The 20,508-nt window shown below is 41.1% G+C and overlaps 1 protein-coding gene across 1 annotated transcript in view; it reads right to left on the bottom strand.

Moving 5' to 3' along the window:
• The window catches only part of LOC112226121 (histone deacetylase 5), an 86,477-nt gene that overhangs the window by 62,455 nt on the left and 3,514 nt on the right, over window positions 1-20,508 (bottom strand). Inside the window, exon 2 of the mRNA XM_042327512.1 lies at window positions 13,265-13,511. The gene's annotated coding sequence lies outside the window, so the exon portion shown is untranslated. The remainder of the gene's footprint in view (window positions 1-13,264; window positions 13,512-20,508) is intronic.

The raw sequence follows: 20,508 nt of genomic DNA, 5'->3' as shown, positions 1-20,508 counted from the left end.
TATCGAGCCTAACTGCGCCAACAGCTCGCTGCCACTTAACATTTTTAAATCGTACCATCAATGTGTAGAATCAAAGCAAACATTGTAACCTACATATAAACAATACTGCCAAATGATTCAGAATAAAATACCCGCAATTGATAACACACACTTCTTACATAATATTGTCTGACTGCACCAAGGGCAGCAGCTGGGCTAATAAACAACTGTTAATGGCCTGCTGTGTTCAGACTGGAGAGTGAAACAATGGATGACATTGCACCAGGAATCCCAAGTCAGCCATTACTGGCTATGTTAGCCACTTTATTCTCAGATGGTCACAGTGCCATTTTAAACTCAAAATGGTTATGAGGGACTTGGCCGGGGACCCATCAAAGAGGGGGTTTCTCCAGTCCCCACTTGACTACAGCAGATGTGATAGGACTTTCCATCTGTGCCAACTGAAATGCTCCCTATTAAGATGTGTAGCCAAAGTGTGTGTGTGTTAAATCTCCTTCACTATAGTGATTAGAGGTTGACCGATTAATCGGAATGGCCGATTAAATTAGGGCCGATTTCAAGTTTTCTAACAAATCGGAATTTTTGGGTGCTAATTATTATTATTATTATTTTTTCACACCTTTATTTAACTCGGCAAGTCAGTTAAGAACACATTCTTATTTTCAATGACGGCCTAGGAACACTGGGTTAACTGCCTCGTTCAGGGGCAGAACGACAGATTTTCACCTTGTCAGCTCGGGAGATCCAATCTTGCAACATTAACTAGTCCAATGCAATAACGACCTGCATCTCTCTCGTTGCACTCCACAAGGAGTTACGCGAATGCAGTAAACCAAGGTAAGTTGCTAGCTAGCATTAAACTCATCTTATAAAAATCAATCAGTCATAAATCAGTAGTTAACTACACATGGTTGATGATATAACTAGATATTATCTAGCGTGTCCTGCGTTGCATATAATCTGACTTAGCATACAAGTATCTGACTGAGCGGTGGTAGGCAGAAGCAGGCACGTAAACATTCATTCAAACAGCACTTTCATGCGTTTTGCCAGCAGCTTTTCGTTGTGCGTCAAGCATTGCGCTGTTTATGACTTCAAGCCTATCAACTCCCGAGATGAGGCTGGTATAACCGAAGTGAAATGGCTAGCTAGTTAGCGCGTGCTAATAGTGTTTCAAACGTCACTCGCTCTGAACCTTCTAGTAGTTGTTCCCCTTGCTCTGCATGGATAACGCTGCTTCGAGGGTGGCTGTTGCCGTTGTGTTCCTGGTTCGAGCCCAGGGAGGAGCGAGGAGAGGGACGGAAGCTATACTGTTACACTGGCAATAATAAAGTGCCTATAACAACATCTACTAGTCAAAGGTTAATGAAATACAAATGGCATAGAGAGAAATAGTTCTATAATTCCTATAATAACTACAACCTAAAACTTTTTACCTGGGAATATTGAAGACTCATGTTAAAAGAAACCACCAGCTTTCTCATGTTCTGAACAAGGAACTGAACCGTTAGCTTTCTTACACGGCACATATTTTACATGGAACATATTGCACTTTTACGTTCTTCTCCAACACTTTGTTTTGACATTATTTAAACCAAATTGAACATGTTTCATTATTTACTTGAGGCCAAATTGATGTATTATATTAAGTTAAAATAAGTGTTCATTCAGTATTGTTGTAATTGTCATTATTACAAATAACTAAATAAATAGGCTGATTAAAAATCGGTATCGGCTTTTATGGTCCTCCAATAAATCGGTATCGGCGTTGAAAAAAAAATCATACTCTCATCCAACCCCTTCTCCTGCCATTACTCTCCACTCACCCCCATTATTTATAGGTGGATGTATCTTTCTGGCTTCCTGACGTACATTGGGTTATATTAGCTTGAGGCAAATGGAGGAGTGGGGAGAGGCCGCAACGTTTTCTTCTGTAAATGTTTTGGGCATAGGATGAACTTGAGCAGTTAATGTCAAGGACTTTGCCGGCTAACTTTGTTTGACAGAGGCCCTCTGTGTTTGGCGTAAGCTGGGCTTGACCCAATTAATAGCCAACCAATCCAAATAGACAACCCTCACCTGCAAGAAACCTGGAGGGAGGCAAAACACGCTGAACAAACTGAGGTTTTGTAAATCAAGCTGGGCTCTAACCGAGGAGATTAATCTCAAGACTGCATTCCTCTGCAGTCTTAAAAGGCCAGGGCTGTTCTACTGGCAGTCCAGATACGGCCCATTTATTAATTTAGCCCCGTGATAAATTTAACATTTAATTTTTTTTAAAACAGAAGAAAAATCCCTGCCAAAATACAGACATTCAGTGCCAAAATGACAGTCTAGCCCGCCTGCAATTCACTTTCATTTTGTTACACATCTGGCCCTCGTACGAATATAGTTGAATAGCCCTGGGCTAGACTGTATCAACAACTCCTCAACAGTGCGAAAGACAAATGGTCATGTTCTGGAGCTTATTCAACCTGAATCTGGGAAGGTTCTGGAGAATGCTCAAGACTGTAAAGGACAACTTCTGGTCTTGAATTCACAGATCTCTATATAAAAGCGAGATCACACACACACACAAGGAATCCCAAAGCTAAAGACCAGTGGAAACCTCCTGCATGTCAATATCAAAATTAAAGCGAAGCAGCAGAGAGACACTGAAATATAGTCATGCAAGCCGTAACAAAAACAAAGAGAGGACAACCTAAATAAAATCATTTTACAACACGCGAGACGACCGACTGCAAGCAATTGCAGGAAAGGCCTCCAATGAGTCAGTTCCATGAAAATCCTTTACGAGACGTTCCCATTCACACTTCCTCAGTGGGTGAGTTTACTGTGAGAGAGGTGCATCATAACTGCCCCGCTGAGGACCGGGCCCTGACCCAACACAGATGTCAGTTCTGCATTTGCGCACCCCGACACCAGTGTCAGAGAACTGAGGTGAACGTCAAACGTGCTCTATGGCTGAGCAGCACTCCCCTATGAATATAAATGGTAGTTTTTACTAATTAATGGTTACATAGTGAAATATAATCTAACAGATAACTGCAAGAAACAGAGGATGAATGTCATTTCCCAATTTGGTCAAAAATGATTCTTTGCCCACATAACCAATAGGGCTGGGAATTGCCAGGGACCTTTCGATAAGATATTATCACGATACTTAATGCCAATATATATGTATGGCAATTTGATGTTCCAAACATATTGCTCACTATGTCTGCTGCAGAGAGAATGAGAAAACAAGTTTATCAGTCAGGGAAATAAAATGTGCTGAAAACATATTGGCTCACTATTTATCAATAAGCTTGAGAACAAGAAATAGGATATAAATACAGGAGTTATGGCACAGGAACAGAGGACAAGCGCTAGCTAACACTACCTACAGCAGAAAAAAAATAATACTTGAGTCAATGTCATCCAAAATGTTGCTTCAATATATTCAAATAATTCTCCTCCCTCGTGATGCCATCCATTTTGTGAAGTGCACCAGTCCCCTCTGCAGCAAAGCACCTCCACAACTTAATGCTGCCACCCCCCTGCTTCACGGTTAGGATGGTGTTCTTTGGCTTGCAAGCATCCCCCTTTTCCCTCCAAACAAAACGATGGTCATTATGACCAAACAGTCCCATTTTTGTTTCATCAGACCAGAGGACATTTCTCCAAAAAGTATGATCTTGGTCCCCATATTTACAGATGCAAACCGTAATCTGGCTTTTTAACGGCAGTTTTGGAGCAGGTTGAGCCTTTCAGGTTGTGTCGATATAGGACTCGTTTTAGTGTGGATATAGATACTTTTGTACCGGTTTTCTCCAGCATCTTCACAAGGTCCTTTGCTGTTGTTCTGGGATTGATTTGCACTTTTGTCACCAAAGGACATTCATCTCTAGGAGACAGAACGCATCTCCTTCCTGAGCGGTATGATGGCTGCGTGGTCCCAGTGTGTTTATACTTGCGTACTATTGTTTGTATAGATGAACATGGTACCTTCAGGTGTTTGGAAATTGCTCCCAAGGATGACCCAGACAATTTATCTGGGGTCTTGGCTGATTTCTTTTGATTTTCCATAGATGTCAAGCAAAGAGACACCGCGTTTGAAGGTAGGCCTTGAAATATATCCACAGGTACACCTCCAATGATGTCAATTAGCCTATCAGAAGCTTCTAAAGCCATGACATTTTCCAAGCTTTTTAAAAAAAAAGGCACAGTCAACCTAATGTATGTAAACTTCTGACCCACTCGAATTGTGACAGTGAATTATAAATGAAATGTCGTCTGTAAACAATTGTTGGAAAAATTACTTGTCTCGTGCACAAAGTAGATGTCCTAACAGACTTGCCAAAACCATAAAAAGACATTTGTGGAGTGGTTGAAAATTGAGTTTTAAAATGACTCCAACCTAAGTGTATGTAAACTTCTGACTTCAACTGTATATACCTCGATTACCTCATACCCCTGCATATCAACTCGGTTCTGTTACTCCCTGTATATAGCCATGTTATTCTCCACTCATACATTTTAAAAAGTGTATAAAATGGAAATGGTGATGTGAATAAAAAGAACAATTACAAATAACATGGCTATATATAGCCACGTTATTTGTAATTGTTCTTTTTATTCACATCACCATTTTATACACATTTTTCTTCAGCTCTGCATTATTGGAAAAGGACCTAGGTAAGTACGCAGTTCACTGTTAGTCTACACCCACTTTCTACAAAGCATGTGACCAATTAGATTGTATTTTATAACCAACTAATAAAAAAGACTTATCAATGTAATGGCTTTGTTATAATTAGGAAATGGAATAGGAGGGACCTTTAAATTATAACTTAGGGTTTTTAAGGCATGTTATTATACAAAAATGAATTTCTGCAGAATTGGAATATGCAGCGTTTAAGTGATGCACCCGCACACATACAGCGCAGTCGGAAAGTATTCAGATCCCTTGACTCTTTCCACATTTTGTTCCTTTAAAATTGAGCAGAAAAAAAATAAAAAAATACTGCTCAAAAAAAAAAAAAAGGGAACACTTAAACAACCCAATGTAACTCCAAGTCAATCACACTTCTGTGAAATCAAACTGTCCACTTAGGAAGCAACACTGATTGACAATACATTTCACATGCTGTTGTGCAAATGGAATAGACAACAGGTGGAAATTATAGGCAATTAGCAAGACACCCCCAATTAAGGAGTGGTTCTGCAGGTGGTGACCACAGACCACTTCTCAGTTCCTATGCTTCCTGGCTGATGTTTTGGTCACTTTTGAATGCTGGCAGTGCTTTCACTCTAGTGGTAGCATGAGACGGAGTCCACAACCCACACAAGTGGCTCAGGTAGTGCAGCTCATCCAGGATGGCACATCAATGCGAGCTGTGGCAAGAAGGTTTGCTGTGTCTGTCAACGTAGTGTCCAGAGCATGGAGGCGCTACCAGGAGACAGGCCAGTACATCAGGAGACGTGGAGGAGGCCGTAGGAGGTGATCAAGTCAGGGAGGTGATCAAGAACCCGATTGTAGCTCTGTCAGTGACCGAGTTCCTCAGTGGCAATGGGAGAACCTTCCAGAAGGACAATCATCTCTGCAGCACTCCACCAATCAGGCCTTTATGGTAAAGTGGCCAAACAGAAGCCACTCCTCAGTAAAAAAGGCACATGACAGCCCGTTTGGAGTTTGACAAAAGGCACCTAAAGGACTCTGATCATGAGAAACAAGATTCTCTGGGTCTGATGAAACAAAGATTGAACTCTTTGGCCTGAATGTCAAGCGTCATGTCTGGAGGAAACCTGGCGCAATCCCGACGGTGAAGCATGGTGGCAGCATCATGCGGTGGGGATGTTTTTCAGCGGCAGGGACTGGAAGAAGTCAGGATCAAGGGAAAGAAACTGAGCAAAGTACAGAGAGATCCTTGATTAAAACCTGCAGACCACTCAGGACCTCAGACTGGGGCGAAGGATCACCTTCCAAAAGGACAACGACCCTAAACACACAGCCAAGACAACGCAGGAGTGGCTTCGGGACAAGTCTCAATGTCTGAGTAGCCCAGCCAGAGCCCAGACTTGAACATCCCTGGAGAAACCTGAAAATAGATGTGCAGCGACGCTCCGCCTCCAACCTGAGAGCTTGAGAGGATATGCAGAGAAGAACAGGAGAAACTACCCAAATACAGGTGTGCCAAGCTTGTAGCGTCATACCCAAGAAGACTCGAGGCTGTAATCCCTGCTAAAAAGGTGCTTCAACAAAGTACTGAGTAAAGGGTCTGAATACTTATGAAATGTGATTAATGCAATACATTTATAGATTTACGAACATTTCTAAACCTTTATTTGCTTTGTCATTATGGAGGTATTGTGTGTAGATTCAATTTTAGAATAAGGCTGTAATGTAATAAAATGTGGAAAAAGTCAAGGGGTCTGAATAATTTCTGAATGTTCTATAGATAATAAATTAATCTAAAATTAGTTTGACTCACATCATAAAAGCAGAGAGGTTAATTTACTACAATTGTGCAAATTTGCTCACACACACGGATTCACAGAGATTAAATGCTCAAATAGAACGCAGTGATGACTCATTCTCTGCTCAACACCAACTGCAATGTTCTGCTGTAGCAGATAACACCTTTATTTATTAAAATAAATGTTCAGATACCTTTATTCTAAAAAACGTTATTTACCGCACGTGGAGTTCTAAGAGGCTGAACTGTCAATATTTCACACTGCATTGACATCCCCATTTACTTCCTTGAATGAGATTCATATTATGAGAGTCATATTGTAAACACTGTACGCTAAATAAAGCCATAGAAATGGGGAGGAGTTACAAATAAGTAATGATTTGGAATATTAATTGATAGAAGTAATTTAGAATAAAATCAGGTCATTGAAAAATAAAACATTGTCAAGTTCACAATATATTTGGGAGAATATACAACTGTTCACCCCTTAAACTTGTGGGAATAGGCCTATATGGATAGGGACAAATTGACATTGTTCTAACAGAATAAATATTTTTAAAAGCATAAGCATGATCATGGTAGAAAATTGAAAGAGCACTTTCAAAATGGGAAACAGTTCACCTGGTACAGGTCTGAATCCAAACATTACACTCTTGATTTTATGTACATTTACTGCACTTTTCACAGCATTTGTCAATAACGAAATCTGAAAATACTCTGGATACATTGTTACATAAGAATATTAATTGCAGTAGGTGCAAGAAGGGTTTGAGTGAGAGGTCCAACTAGTGTCCACACCTCTCCAAATGCACTTTTATAACAAGGAAAGACCCTTCAACTATAGAGGTGCTTTTTTGAGCTCTCCTAGCTTTGCCATTGAGGAACTGAGGCACACTTGCCCTTCGTCCCTGCGTCCCCACCTTCACACAATTCCAGTTGTTGTTTAGGCAATCCCAAAACTTTTAAATAAATCCCTCTCTGGGTCAGGAGGGAATCATTTGAAAGCTTAATATATTGCCAACATAATATACAATCTTAGTGTTAGGCTTTCAAGAGGCACTTCATACAAACAGATTGCAATTTTGGTGTGCATAGAATGTAGTCATGAGTGCATTCAAGTTAGTGTTCCGCAGCAAATTCTCAATACGACAAACCTAGGCTCATTCTGTTCAGGTCAACCCAGGGTATTACACCTTGACCAAACCAGCTCCAAGTGTGCGTCTGCATGTTGATTTAGTCTATCCCGAGCAGACGCGTTCATGACACGCAGGTGAACAAACAATATTAAATTTGGGGAAAACACATGAAACACAGGAGATAAACACTGGGTTGTTATTTTACCAGAAATGCATATGGTCTTTTTGCTGGATATCTTTGTGTAATTTTGATCATTTTGAACACACAAAAATCGTGTGTTCTCTACTCAATTTATTCAGCATGCAACACATGTCATCCTTGTAACTTTGGCGCAAACATAGCGATCATAAACGTTAACTGTAAATGACATGTTTTCAAATATGGAAATGTGAAGTGCACATTTGGACTCACAGGTGTTTGGTTTGCTTGTATGACAAAGCCATATTATAACACTCAATGTCTCATCTTTCAGAACACATCAACTCCTCTCATTTACAGCGTTTCCCTCACCAAGACAATTTCAAATGTCGCCCAATTAGGCGGGGCGGGATGAGGGAAACTTGTCACGCACGGTGCTCAAGTTTATAATAGCGGTCAGTCAAAACCGATACAGTGCTGTGAAGCGTAGAATCTGAGCTCTGACGTCATGTATAGCATGTTACTCTACAGCCACTGTGTTCCAATCCGCTGATCAATGACAAAAACTGCCATGTTCAACCCGTATACAGGATGACAGGGACTGTGCAAGTGGAAAGGTCTACTGATCATAAATGGTAAAGTAAGAATGCCTTGATAGGCTAGCCTATAAAAATTGGGGAAAAACAGATTGCGAGAAAGAAGGACAACGAATGAAAGAAAAGTGTAAGCGGCTGGTTTAGCTTGTGTTGATTGATGCAAATCAATATGTTCCTGCAGTCAAGATAGGAACTTGCCACTCATATTGGAACGGAGTCAAAACCTTCCTGGAAACAAGCATGTTCAAAAGGAACATAGAGGCCCTGTTTTAACTCATTATACAGAGAAAATTAATGTAAATATGGCTGTGATTGTGTCTTTGCCCATCTATTGGAGAGTGGTTGGTCATATAATACGTACAAAGCACTACAGCTGGGCGATATGGACAAATCCATATTGCAATAAATACCTGAATAATGATAAATAGAACGCTAAGTTCAGCTAATGTTATGTGTATCCTTTAAAACTACTACAACTTGTTTGATGGTTGTAGCCATCAATTGTCCCATTAACAAATCTCACATACAGTACCTTCAGAGAGTACTCATTAACATCCCTTGACTTTCTCCACTTTGTTGTTTTAGACACAATTTAAAAAATATTAAATTGAGATTAATGGCCTACAAACACACCATAATGTCAGTGGAGGTATGTTTTTCTAATAAAAGAAAAAAGAAATGTCTTCAGTCAATAAGTATTCAACCCCTTTGTTATGGAAAGCCTACGTTGAGGAGTAAAAATATGCTTAACAAGTCATAAATTGCATGGACTCACTGTGCGCAATAAGTGTTAAAAAGCTGCAATATGTAACTTTTTGGGAGAACTGACCAAATTCAAGCTATTTCTATGCTTCCTGTTTTTAAGTTTTGTTTTTGCACATTATCTTCAAACAGCAGAAAATACAATACTGTTATGGAAAATATATTTCAGTGATTTAAAAATGGTACAATGATTTTCTATACGACTTGTTTTGTCAAACAGAAATTATGCAAACTATTTGAATTTTAACAACAAGGAAAGGGTGGAGCGATTTCTGCATAGTGCATCTTTAACGTCATTTTTTAATGAATACCTCATCTCTGGATCCCACACATACAGATAAATCGTAAAGGTTCCTCAGTCGAGCAGTGAATTTAAAAACAGATTCAACCAGAGGTTTTCCAATGCCTCGCAAAGGGCACATATTAGTAGATGTGTAAAAAAGGAGACATTGAATATCCCTTTGAGCATGGTGAAGTTATTAAATACACTTTGGATAGTGTCAATACACCCAGTCACTAAAGATACAGGCGTCCTTCCTAACTCAGTTGCCGGAGAGGAAGGAAACGGCTCAGGGATTTCACCATGAGGTCAATGGTGACTTTAAATTAGTTACATAGTTTAACGGCTGTAATAGGAGCAAATGGAGGATGGATCAACAACATTGTAGTTAGTAACCTAATTGACAGAATTAAGAGAAGGAAGGCTGTACAGAATTTTTTTAAATCTCATAACATGCATCCTGTTTGCAAAAAGGCACTAAAGAAATACTGCAAAAAATGTGGCAGGGTTATGTTATTGGGGTCAAATCCAATATATTAAATAAAACTGTCACATGCACCAAATACAATTAACTCTTTCTTGAACTGCATTGTTGGTTAAGAAAGTATTTACCAAATAAACTAAAAATAACACAATAACAAGGCTATATAAAGAATACCACTCTCCATATTTTCAAGCATAGTGGCGGCTGCATCATGTTATGGGTATGCTTGTAATCGTTAAGGACTGGGGAGTTTCAGGATAAATAAAAAAGGAATGGAGCTAAGTACATACAAAAATCTTTGAGGAAAACCTTGCTTAGTCTGCTTTCCACCAGACACTGGGAGATGAATTCACCTTTCAGCAGGACAATAACCTAAAACACAAGTCCAAATCTATACTGGTGTTGCTTACCAAGAATACAGTGAATGTTCCAGAGGTGCTGAGTTAGATTTAAGTAGATTTAAGTCAAAACTATGGGAAGACCTGAAAATGGTTGTCTAGCAATGATCAACAACCAATTTGACAAATATTGCACAATCCAGGTGTTAAAAGTTCTTAGAGATTTACCCAAAAAGACACAGCTGTAATCGCTGCCAAAAGTGCTTGCAAAGTATTGACTCAGGGGTGTGAATACTTATGTAAATGGGATATTTCTGCATTTCCTTTTCAATAAAAATTGTAAAAAAAACACATCATTTTGGCATTGAGGCCTTGGTCACCAACCAACCAACTTAAAGATAACTTTCGCATTTAAAAAAAAAGCATGCAGAGATCTACCACTTGTATTCTTTTAACATTACCCTAATGAAAACTTCTGTAGGAATCAGGTTTGTGCAGTAGGCAGGCCTATAATACATTATCACAGCATATATGCCTGGCCTGCCAATATTGTTAATCTCAGACCACATTATATTTTAAAACCCAAGCTTTGATAATAAAATTGATCATCAGTTGGTGTAGCACTTGCTAGCCACAGTAGAGTATAAATTGAAATAATTTGAATATTTATTTTACTGGACGGATGGTAAGCTACCTGCATCTGATGGTGATTAAGACAACTGAAATGATGAAGAAAAAAAGGAGGGGAAAAAAGTAAAAATCACAACAGTGATGTTCAGGTCAGAAAGTCAAGGCTCTAGAAAGATGCCCGAGTTTCCGCCTTGGAATTCCAAGTTGGATTACCGTTTGTTTACACAATATTTTTCCCAGTCAGATCTCGTTTTATTCCGAGTTCCCAGTTGGCTTGAGCGCATTGAAGTCGTAGATGTCCGAGTTCCTAGTTGTTTTGAACACAGCATTCGTCTCAGCGGAGGGAGGGAAAGAGCAGCAGAGGGTCAAGCCTCTTGCGGTTCCTGCTCTCTTTCCTTTCTCTGGTCAGTATCATCGGAGGAGGGGACAGTCTTCAACCTGATGGTGAAACAACTCGCACCGCATCTGCCTCAAGCACAAATTAATATTGTTCCTATGAACAGAGAAAGTGAAATATTCAAATAGCCTTGTTATTAGCAGCTTGTCTATCTATACACTCGGCTACTCATTCATTGCAGCGCGAGTAGGAGTTTCATGTTTTGTAATAGTTTTGAATAAAAATGTGACAGTGCTGAATTAATAAATTCAACTTGAACTCACTTATAAAAACAGCACCTCTTTGCTGTATTATTTGAGTCTCTCTTTGGTCATGTTTAAAAGCTAGGAAATCTAAAGGCTCGTATCAAACTTGAAGGCACTGATTTGCGCTATCCACCGGGTAGACCAACAAATGAAATAGCTAAAAATGCAAACACTTGTGTGTAGATGAGTTTCAAAAATAGATTAAATATATATTTCGAATTCAGTCGAACAATAAAATGTGGAACAAGTCAAGGGGTAGGAATACTTCGAAGGCACTGTATTAGAAAAACGTGTGTCATTTCAAACTTCATATTTCTCTACTATAGGCTACTTATTGTAATGAACCATCAACAAAATTCATGCGATAAGTGATCGGTATGGTCAGTGTCAATTTACCGTGCCAGCTCTACAATACACTTAAAATGGGTCACCATTTACCTTCATGCAGGCCACTTACAGGTGCTTTTCTACAGCCATGACTTCTTTAGCCTCTTGGAACAGCACCAAACAGAACGTTACCTGGCTAACGAAGGTCCTTACGCTATACAAACCCCTCGGCCAAGTACTTCCAAACAATTTAACACATTTTTGCCTTTACAGGATTCGAGCTCTTGGAGGAGCTCTCTGTGTTCCTGGCTGATCGAACAGGTGGGTGACGCAACACAGAGAACAGAGTCAATTCTCTGCTGCGCTCCCCGTCTCAAGTAGCCTAATCGCCTGTGCAGGGCCAGTCACACAAAAGGAAAAGTTGCCGTCCTGACCATAAGGCCCTTTTGGGTGTTCGGGATTATTCAGGTATAGTTCTCATGTGGCGGTGTAGAAATGTGGCAGTGGACATCACAGTTCGACACCTGTTCAGTTGGAGTTAATGGTAACTTCAAAAAAGTGTTTTAAATGTCAATGCACTTCTATCTGCAGATAAAATAAGTCCAGTCATTGTACTGCATGTTCAACTCTCATAAAAAGGCTGACACTGAGGATGGTTAGACTTTCTGCAAAAAATTCTACAACGTGTCTGCATTGTTGTTGCTGTGGTCACAGTCTAAGACCCATCTGAGCTCATCTTCATGACCAGTTAGCTTTGCAGTATTGCTGCACCTACCGATCGGAAGGCCTTAATTCCTCAAATGCTATTAACATGAACACGAACACTATATATCGCCAAAGATCCTAGCTACTTACACAACTCATACTCATTGCACAAAAAAACAGCAGTCATGTTTGCTCTAGTGTACTGTCCAATGAGCAGACAACCCTCCAAGCCTTTCACAGAGCAGTCAGGGTTGCCACGGCACCCAGTGACATTCAAAGACGTCATTAGGGGGATGGGAGGTTAATAAAAGGTCTGGTCAGTCGTCAGCGGTTCTAAATATAGACAGAAAGAGATTGGAGAAGAGAGCAGCCAGTAAGAGAATCCACAGGTTGTTGTTGTTAGGATTTGTTCTGATATAGGATAGCCCATGTGTAGAGGAACTTAAACCAACTGGAATCATGAGAGCAAGTCTAAAAAAAATTTTTTTTTAAATGTATTTTGTTTAAGAGACCCATGAACACATCCTGCTACTGGATATAATTCTGAATAATCACTTCAGATAAAAGTAGTGTTCAATGGTGAACCATACAGCCACCATAAAGCACCGGACTTCGAGATGCTGGTTTCCTGTCAAACAAACTTGTAAATTACTCAAGGAAATCACAACACATGAGTAATGCCCTGAGGAGAGTTGATGGAGAGGATCAGAGGGTTTCTTCATTTCATGAAAAAAAAAAAAAGCTGGAGGAAAGAAAACCAGACTTACCTGTGGTGTTGGCAGAAATTATGAACGGAGAAGCCAGAGATGATTGTGTTAGTGGTCTTTGTTGTTCCAAAACCCAGTCAAGTTGAAGGTAATAAGAATTAGGATGATAAAGCTTTAGGAGTGTGTATTTGCTTGTGTTTGGAAATGGACTGAAGGTTCTAAAGTGGGTCTTCGGCGTCGGCCATGACTTTGGTCCACAGAGGTATGGTGGATCAGTAGGCTCCTCCCCTTCTTCGAGTCAATCCCACTGCAATAGTCACAAATGAACAAGAGTTAGCCAGCTGCAGTTCAAGGATCCTGGTATCCGTAACTCCTCACACGCCTGGACTCTGCAGATCGCATGGCCAGCATTCATTCAGTCATAAGTAATTCAGTAATGTTAGTTTTTGACTCCCATTTTGCTTAGTCAGGCAATGACAGAGTAGGTGACCTGCTAGTCAAGATTAGTTGTTACACACAGGCCAAGTAAGCAGTTGGGCTACCTCCATTTGCAACTCTCCCTCCCAGACTTCCACCATGATAAAACAGATGACCAATGATTTTACATTATTCCACTCCAGACTACCATTAAAACACTTTTTTTAACTCGTAAAAAAAATCTAGTTGCTAAAGACAGTGTCTGAAATGTGGACAATTGTTTTGCTTTGAGGGAAGGTGAGGGAGGGGGTGTTAGTTTGCCTCCCCCGAAAAGCACTCGCAGAGCTGTTAATGGGATGAGTCATGCAGCCTGGGGTCTGTAGAGACGAGAAAGACAGCAACACTACGATACCCACACTCCCCCTGGGGATGGAGGAGGAGAGGCATAGTGCTGCAATGCCCATACTGGCCCTCAGTCACACCATGCTTCTCAATGACCCCAGGTGAGTGGACAAATGGACAGTGTCAATATGTGCAGTCTTTCCAAGCTGGGCCTCTGTTCTAAATCAATAGGCTACTTAGTCATTTCATCAGTGTGAATGTGTAAACACACATTCTAAATGACTTAAATTGTGTAAATATCTCCCTGCTCTATAACGTCTCACTTACGTATGATGGTCTATTTCATAGGTTGAAAAATAAATAAAACCTTAGTTGTTGCTTCCTAGATCGCTCATATAGCTATTAAAGCCATGTCACACATTTTACAGGGGGATTTCACCATGGGAGGTCTGATTCCATCCAAGGGTTCTGCCCAACATAAATGAAAAGCTATATTCTCTTTATTCCAATTAGCCTTTCAAATCTGGAATCCGTACTTAGTGAATATGCCACGTCCGTTTGCGATGTTACAACAGAAGTTACTTCAAACAACTGACAGTTCATTTCCCTCAGACATCATTGCATGCACGATACAAGAGCAGAGGTACTGCACATTTCTTTTGTTGCCATGCTAGATGCTCCGCTCCTCAGTTTCATCAACAAATCAAAAATAATTAATGCGCTGGGGCGAGCAGTGGCGCCATTTCACCTTAAGCGGATGAACTTAACAAAATGCAGCAAATATTCATGGAACTCCTGTCAAGGTAGCCTAATTACATGCAATAAAATGGATACAAATTGCTATATGCATTATGTTAAAATTGTTTTTACAAAGAGGTTATTCACGCACTTTGCAGACCTTACCCAGAGCAAATTACATCATACAAATGTTGTATTCACACAGCTGGATGAACGCTGGCGCAGTGCCAATTGTCTCTCTCATTAAGATACAGCAATGACCTTTGATGATTTGAACATAACCTCGTGGTTAAATCCTTAACGTGCGATGTTGGCCCCATTACATCACATAGTAAAAGATCTAACAAAGTGCCTGCTTTATGCTTAATCCCCATTCATCTCAGTTTGCTCTGCAGCTGCTGTTGGGTCTGCATCCTACAGGAGTCCTGGCAGTTCCACAGCCCACTGGGGCACCCTGCGTTTTGGACAATGTCCCTCCCTGGACCTGCGGCCTCACCTACTGGGCAGAGGGAGCAACTGCAGGGGCAGACGTGGCCAGACAGGAGACATTGTTTTCAGCACTTACAGTACCAGTCAAAAGTTGACACACCTACTCATTAAAGGGTTCCTTTATTTTTACCATTTTCTACAATGTAGAATAGTGACGACATCAAACTATGAAATAACACATATGGAATCATGTGTTAAACAAATCTAAATATAGTTTTTATATATATATATTTTTGAGATTCTTCAAAGCAGCCACCCTTTGCCTTGATGACAGCTTTGCACACTCTTGGCATTCTCTCATTCCAGATGAGGTAATCATCTGGAATGCATTTCAATTAACAGGTGTGCCTTGTTAAAAGCTCATTTGTGGAATTTCTTTCCTTATTAATGCGTGTGAGCCAATCAGTTGTGTTGTGACAAGGTAAGGGTTGGTATACAGAAGATAAACCCTATTTGCTATAAGATCAAGTCCAGATTATGGCAAGAACAGCTCAAATAGGCAAAGAGAAACGATAGTTCATCAATACATTAAGGTCAGTCAGTCAAAGCGGAAAATTTCAAGAACTTTGAACGTTTCTTCAAGTGCAGGTGCAAAAACCATCAAGCGCTATGATGAAACTGGCTCTCATGAGGACAGTCACAGGAAAGGAAGACCCAGAGTTCAAAGCAAACTATTTGTCACATGCGCCAAATACAACAGGTGTAGACCTCAGTGAAATGCTAACTTACAAGCCCTTAAACACTAAAGTGTTAAGAAATGATTTACTAAAATAAACTGAAGTTAAATCAAATGTATAAAAAGAAACATAATTAAAGGGCAACAATAAAATAACAGTAGCGAGGCTATATACAGGGGGTACCGGTACAAAGTCAATGTGCTGGGCACCAGGTTAGTCGAGGTAAGGAACAATCTATGACTTGGGTGGCTGGATTCTTTTGCAATTTTTTGGGCTTTCCTCTGACACCGCCTGGTATAGAGGTCCCGGATGACAGGAAGCTTGGCCCCAGTGATGTACTGGGCCATACGCACTACCCTCTGTAGTGCCTTGCAGTCGGAGGTCGAGCAGTTGCCATACCAGGCGGTGATGCAACCAGTCAGGAGGCTCTCGATGGTGCAGCTGTAGAACGTTGAGGATCTGGGGACCCATGCCAAATCTTTTCAGTCGGCTGAGGGGGAAATAGGCGTTGTCGTGCCCTCTTCACAACTGTCTTGGTGTGTTTGGACCATGATAGTTTGTTGGTGATGGACACCAAGGAAGTTGAAGCTCTCAACCTGCTCCACTATTGCCCCGTAGTGGAGCTGTAGTGTACGACCATCTCCTTTGTTTTACGTCTGCTGCAGAGGATAAGTACATTATGGTTAACTGCACCTCAGACTGTAGCATTTATTTTGGCTGCAGAGTTCAAGTAACAGACATCAACTGTTCAGAGGAGACTGCGTGAAATCAGGCCTTCATGGTCAAATTGCTGCAAAGACTACTAAAAGGACAGCAATAAGAAGACTTGCTTGGGCCAAGAAACACAAACAGAAGGACATTGGTGCTAATCTATTCTTTGGTCTAATGAGTCCAAATTTGAGATTGTTGGTTCTAACCGCCGTGTCTTTGTGAGACGCAGGGTAGGTGAACGGATGAGCTCCACATGTGTAGTACCCACCGTGAAGCAGGGAGGTGGGAATGGTGCTTTGCTGGTGACACTGATTCATTTAGAATTCAAGGCACACTTAACCAGCATGGCTACCACAGCATTCTGCAGCAATACGCCATCCCGTCTGGTTTGGGCTTATAATTTGTTTTTCCAACAGGACAATGACCCAACACACCTCCAGGCTGTGTAAGGGCTATTTTACCAAGAAGGTGAGTGATGGAGTGCTGCATCCGTTGACCTGGCCTCCACAATCCCCTGACCTCAACCAGATTGAGATGGTTTGGGATGAGTCGGACCGCAGAGTGAAGGAAAAGCAGCCAACAAGTGCTCAGCATGTGGGAACTCCTTCAAGACTGTTGGAAAAGCATTCCAGGTGAAGCTGGTTGAGAGAATGCCAAGAGTGTGCAAAGCTGTCATCGAGGGAAAGGGTGGCTACTTTGAAGAATCTCAAATACATTTTGACTTGTTTAACACTTTTTTGGTTTCTACATGATTCCATGTGTTATTTCATAGTTTTCACTATTACTCTACAATGTAGAAAATTGAAAAAAATTAAGAAAAGCCATTGAATGAGTAAGTGTCCAAACTTGACTGGTACATACAACGTGAATTGGCCATAAAAGTGAACAAATCTAGATGATTTTTAGGCCATATCGCCCAGCCCTAATTACCACTGCAGTGTAATTCCTGGAAAGCGGATCTAAGTTCCACTCAGTCGCGGAAGTCTCGCCTCTAAGCCATATGATTTAATGGAGCGGAGTTAGCGCTGAAAGCCCATGCAGTACCGCCGTCCCTGTGCCTTCCGCACTGAAGCAAGGCTCTCAGGCGTCATGCCCAAACACGTCGCTGATCGTTTAATGCTCTTTAAAACTACTCTCCTCAGATGTCCCCTCCGGTTTAACACTGGCCTCTTGTCAGCACATCGACTAAATATATTCATCTTTCTCTAGGGTTTTGTTTGGTTTTGCAAGGTTATCTGGGAACAGTCATGAGGATTAGACTAACGACAGGAACATGTAATTTAGTCAGTCACTCACTAACACATTTAGATACCAAAATCACCAATTTGTGACAGGAAGGTATTGTTGCACCAATTGCAAGAAACAGCTCGAATTGAATTTATACTTTTGAAATTGTTAATTTTATGCAGCCTTTCTAACATCTGGGACTAAGTCCCATTAAACCTATGCCTTTCTCCTGTACACCCACAGAGGATGACATTTCCTGTAATTGCATACAATATGTCAGCTAAATCTGAAAACGTGTCTAGGGTGTGGTATGGGGCTAAGCAAATGGCTCTCTGTGTGATATTCCAGAAGTTGGTAAGCAACTCTCCCACTGCAGGATCCCAAGGCACTCGGTCAGGATGACATGCTCCGGCAAGGACCTGGCTTAATCACGGCATTCACCGGAAGCTTGGTTATAGAAACCGTGTCACAGAGATAATGGGATGCCTTGTCGCAGGGTATTTAGAACCTTTAACCACTTCTGACTGCCGACCTAGCCACTTTCACCAGCTGCATTAGCCTAATGACGTACGAATGGGGATAAAAATATCAGCTCATCTTTTTTTTATTTTTTTATTTTTTTTACTCTTTGCCGTACCACTGCGTGATGGTGCAAGGAGACTCATCCAGCGAATAGCATAAGTGGGGGTCTCCGCCTCCTCACATTATCACTGAAAACACCTGTCCCTCCAGCAGCCAGGAAGTGCTGCTAAGTGACATGCTCTGTCCTCAGACCTTGGCATCAGCCTTTGCTTGAACCCATGACTTAAAATGGTTGAACATATGAAGCACAGAAATTGTACACTAAGAAATTCTTAGAATTGCAGGGAGAGCTTTAAGCAGGAGCAAATCATTGTGCAACAATCAAAATGTGCTTCATGTTGAAATTGGCTGCTGTCAAACTTTATTGCACAGCATTTATGAGTCAGGTCTGGTCCAAAATCAGAACCACATAAGGAGGATACTTTGTGCTCTTATAAACAGAACCAAAAGATGGCGTCTGACACTCACTAACCCAGTAAAAATGTGTGCTGCTTTTGCACATCCCCCTCGGCCAGCCCTCAAAGTCAAGGCGAGAGAGCGACCAGCAGATTCAAGGAGAAAGGAGGGACACTGCACTCAGCAGAGCCTTTCCCACCAGCAGTGACAAAATGGCCCCATCTCCCCTTGTTTTTATGTAAGGCCACACCTTACATAAAATACAGAGAACATGCAGGCTCTCAATGGCAGTGCAGCACCTTTAATTTACCTTGAAGCTAAATTGTTTACTTAAATAGCAGAGAGAGATATGCCTAGTTAATTTGACTACATTTTGAATCAACTAAGACACCAAATTACTAACTTCAGTCAAATGATTTTTACCCAACACTGAAGTGCCTCACAGAAATGATACAATCAAAACAATTTTGGGTCAGCACATTGCTCAAGGGTAGGAGGCTGGCACCTATTCCTTCTGGAATTTGAACCAGTCACATGCCCATTTCTCCAAGAATAGGCTTTTCTGGGGGCTAGGATTGTAAACGTGCATGGAATATTGGGGTGGAGGCTGTCAACTGTGGGTTTTATCCGATCAACACTGGTAAAGAGGTTTCCAGGATTTAAAAACATTTAAAAATATTTCAGCAGAGAAAGCATGTTTCAATCATTAACATAGTGGGGCAAAAATATATTTAGTCAGCCACCAATTGTGCAAGTTCTCCCAGTTAAAAAGATGAGGCCTGTAATGTATCGTCATAGGTACACTTCAACTATGACAGACAAAATGAGGGGGGGGAGAAAAAAAAAAAATCCAGAAAATCACATTGTAGGATTTTTTATTAATTTCTTTGCAAATTATGGTGGAAAATAAGTATTTGGTCACCTACAAATAAGCAAGATTTCTGGCTCTCACAGACCTGTAAATTCTTCTTTGTCCTTCTCTGTCCTCCACTCGTTACCTGTATTAATGGCACCTGTTTGAACTTCAGTATAAAAGTATATCAGTATATTGTCCACAACCTCAAACAGTCACACTCCAAACTCCACTATGGCCAAGCCCAAAGAGCTGTCAAAGGACACCAGAAACAAAATTGTAGAGCTGCACCAGGCTGGGAAGACTGAATCTGCAATAAGCAGCTTGGTTTGAAGAAATCAACTGCGGAAGCAATTATTAGGAAATGGAAGACATACAAGACCACTGATAATCTCCCTCGATCTGGGGCTCCACGCAAGATCTCACCCCGTGGGGTCAAAATGATCACAAGAACGGTGAGCAAAAATCCCACAACCACACGGGGGGACCTAGTGAATGACCTGCAGAGAGCTGGGACCAAAGTAAAAGCCTACCATCAGCAAGGGCATTGAAGATGAAACGTGGCTGGGTCTTTCAGCATGACAATGATCCCAAACACACCGCCCGGGCAACGAAGGAGTGGCTTCGTAAGAAGCATTTCAAGGTCCTGGAGTGGCCTAGCCAGTCTCCAGATCTCAACCCCATAGAAAATCTTTGGAGGGAGTTGAAAGTCCGTGATGCCCAGCAACAGCCCTAAAACATCACTGCTCTAGAGGAGATCTGCATGGAGGAATGGGCCAAAATACCAGCAACAGTGTGTGAAAACCTTGTGAAGACTTACAGAAAATGTTTGACCTCTGTTATATACCCTTTGTTGGCAATGACAAAGTATT

Source organism: Oncorhynchus tshawytscha, linkage group LG09 (assembly GCF_018296145.1).
Source record: "Oncorhynchus tshawytscha isolate Ot180627B linkage group LG09, Otsh_v2.0, whole genome shotgun sequence".
NCBI classification, from domain to species: Eukaryota; Metazoa; Chordata; class Actinopteri; order Salmoniformes; family Salmonidae; genus Oncorhynchus; species Oncorhynchus tshawytscha.
The sequence above is the reverse complement of the archived record's forward strand: the minus strand, read 5'-3'. Positions and strand labels throughout refer to the sequence as shown.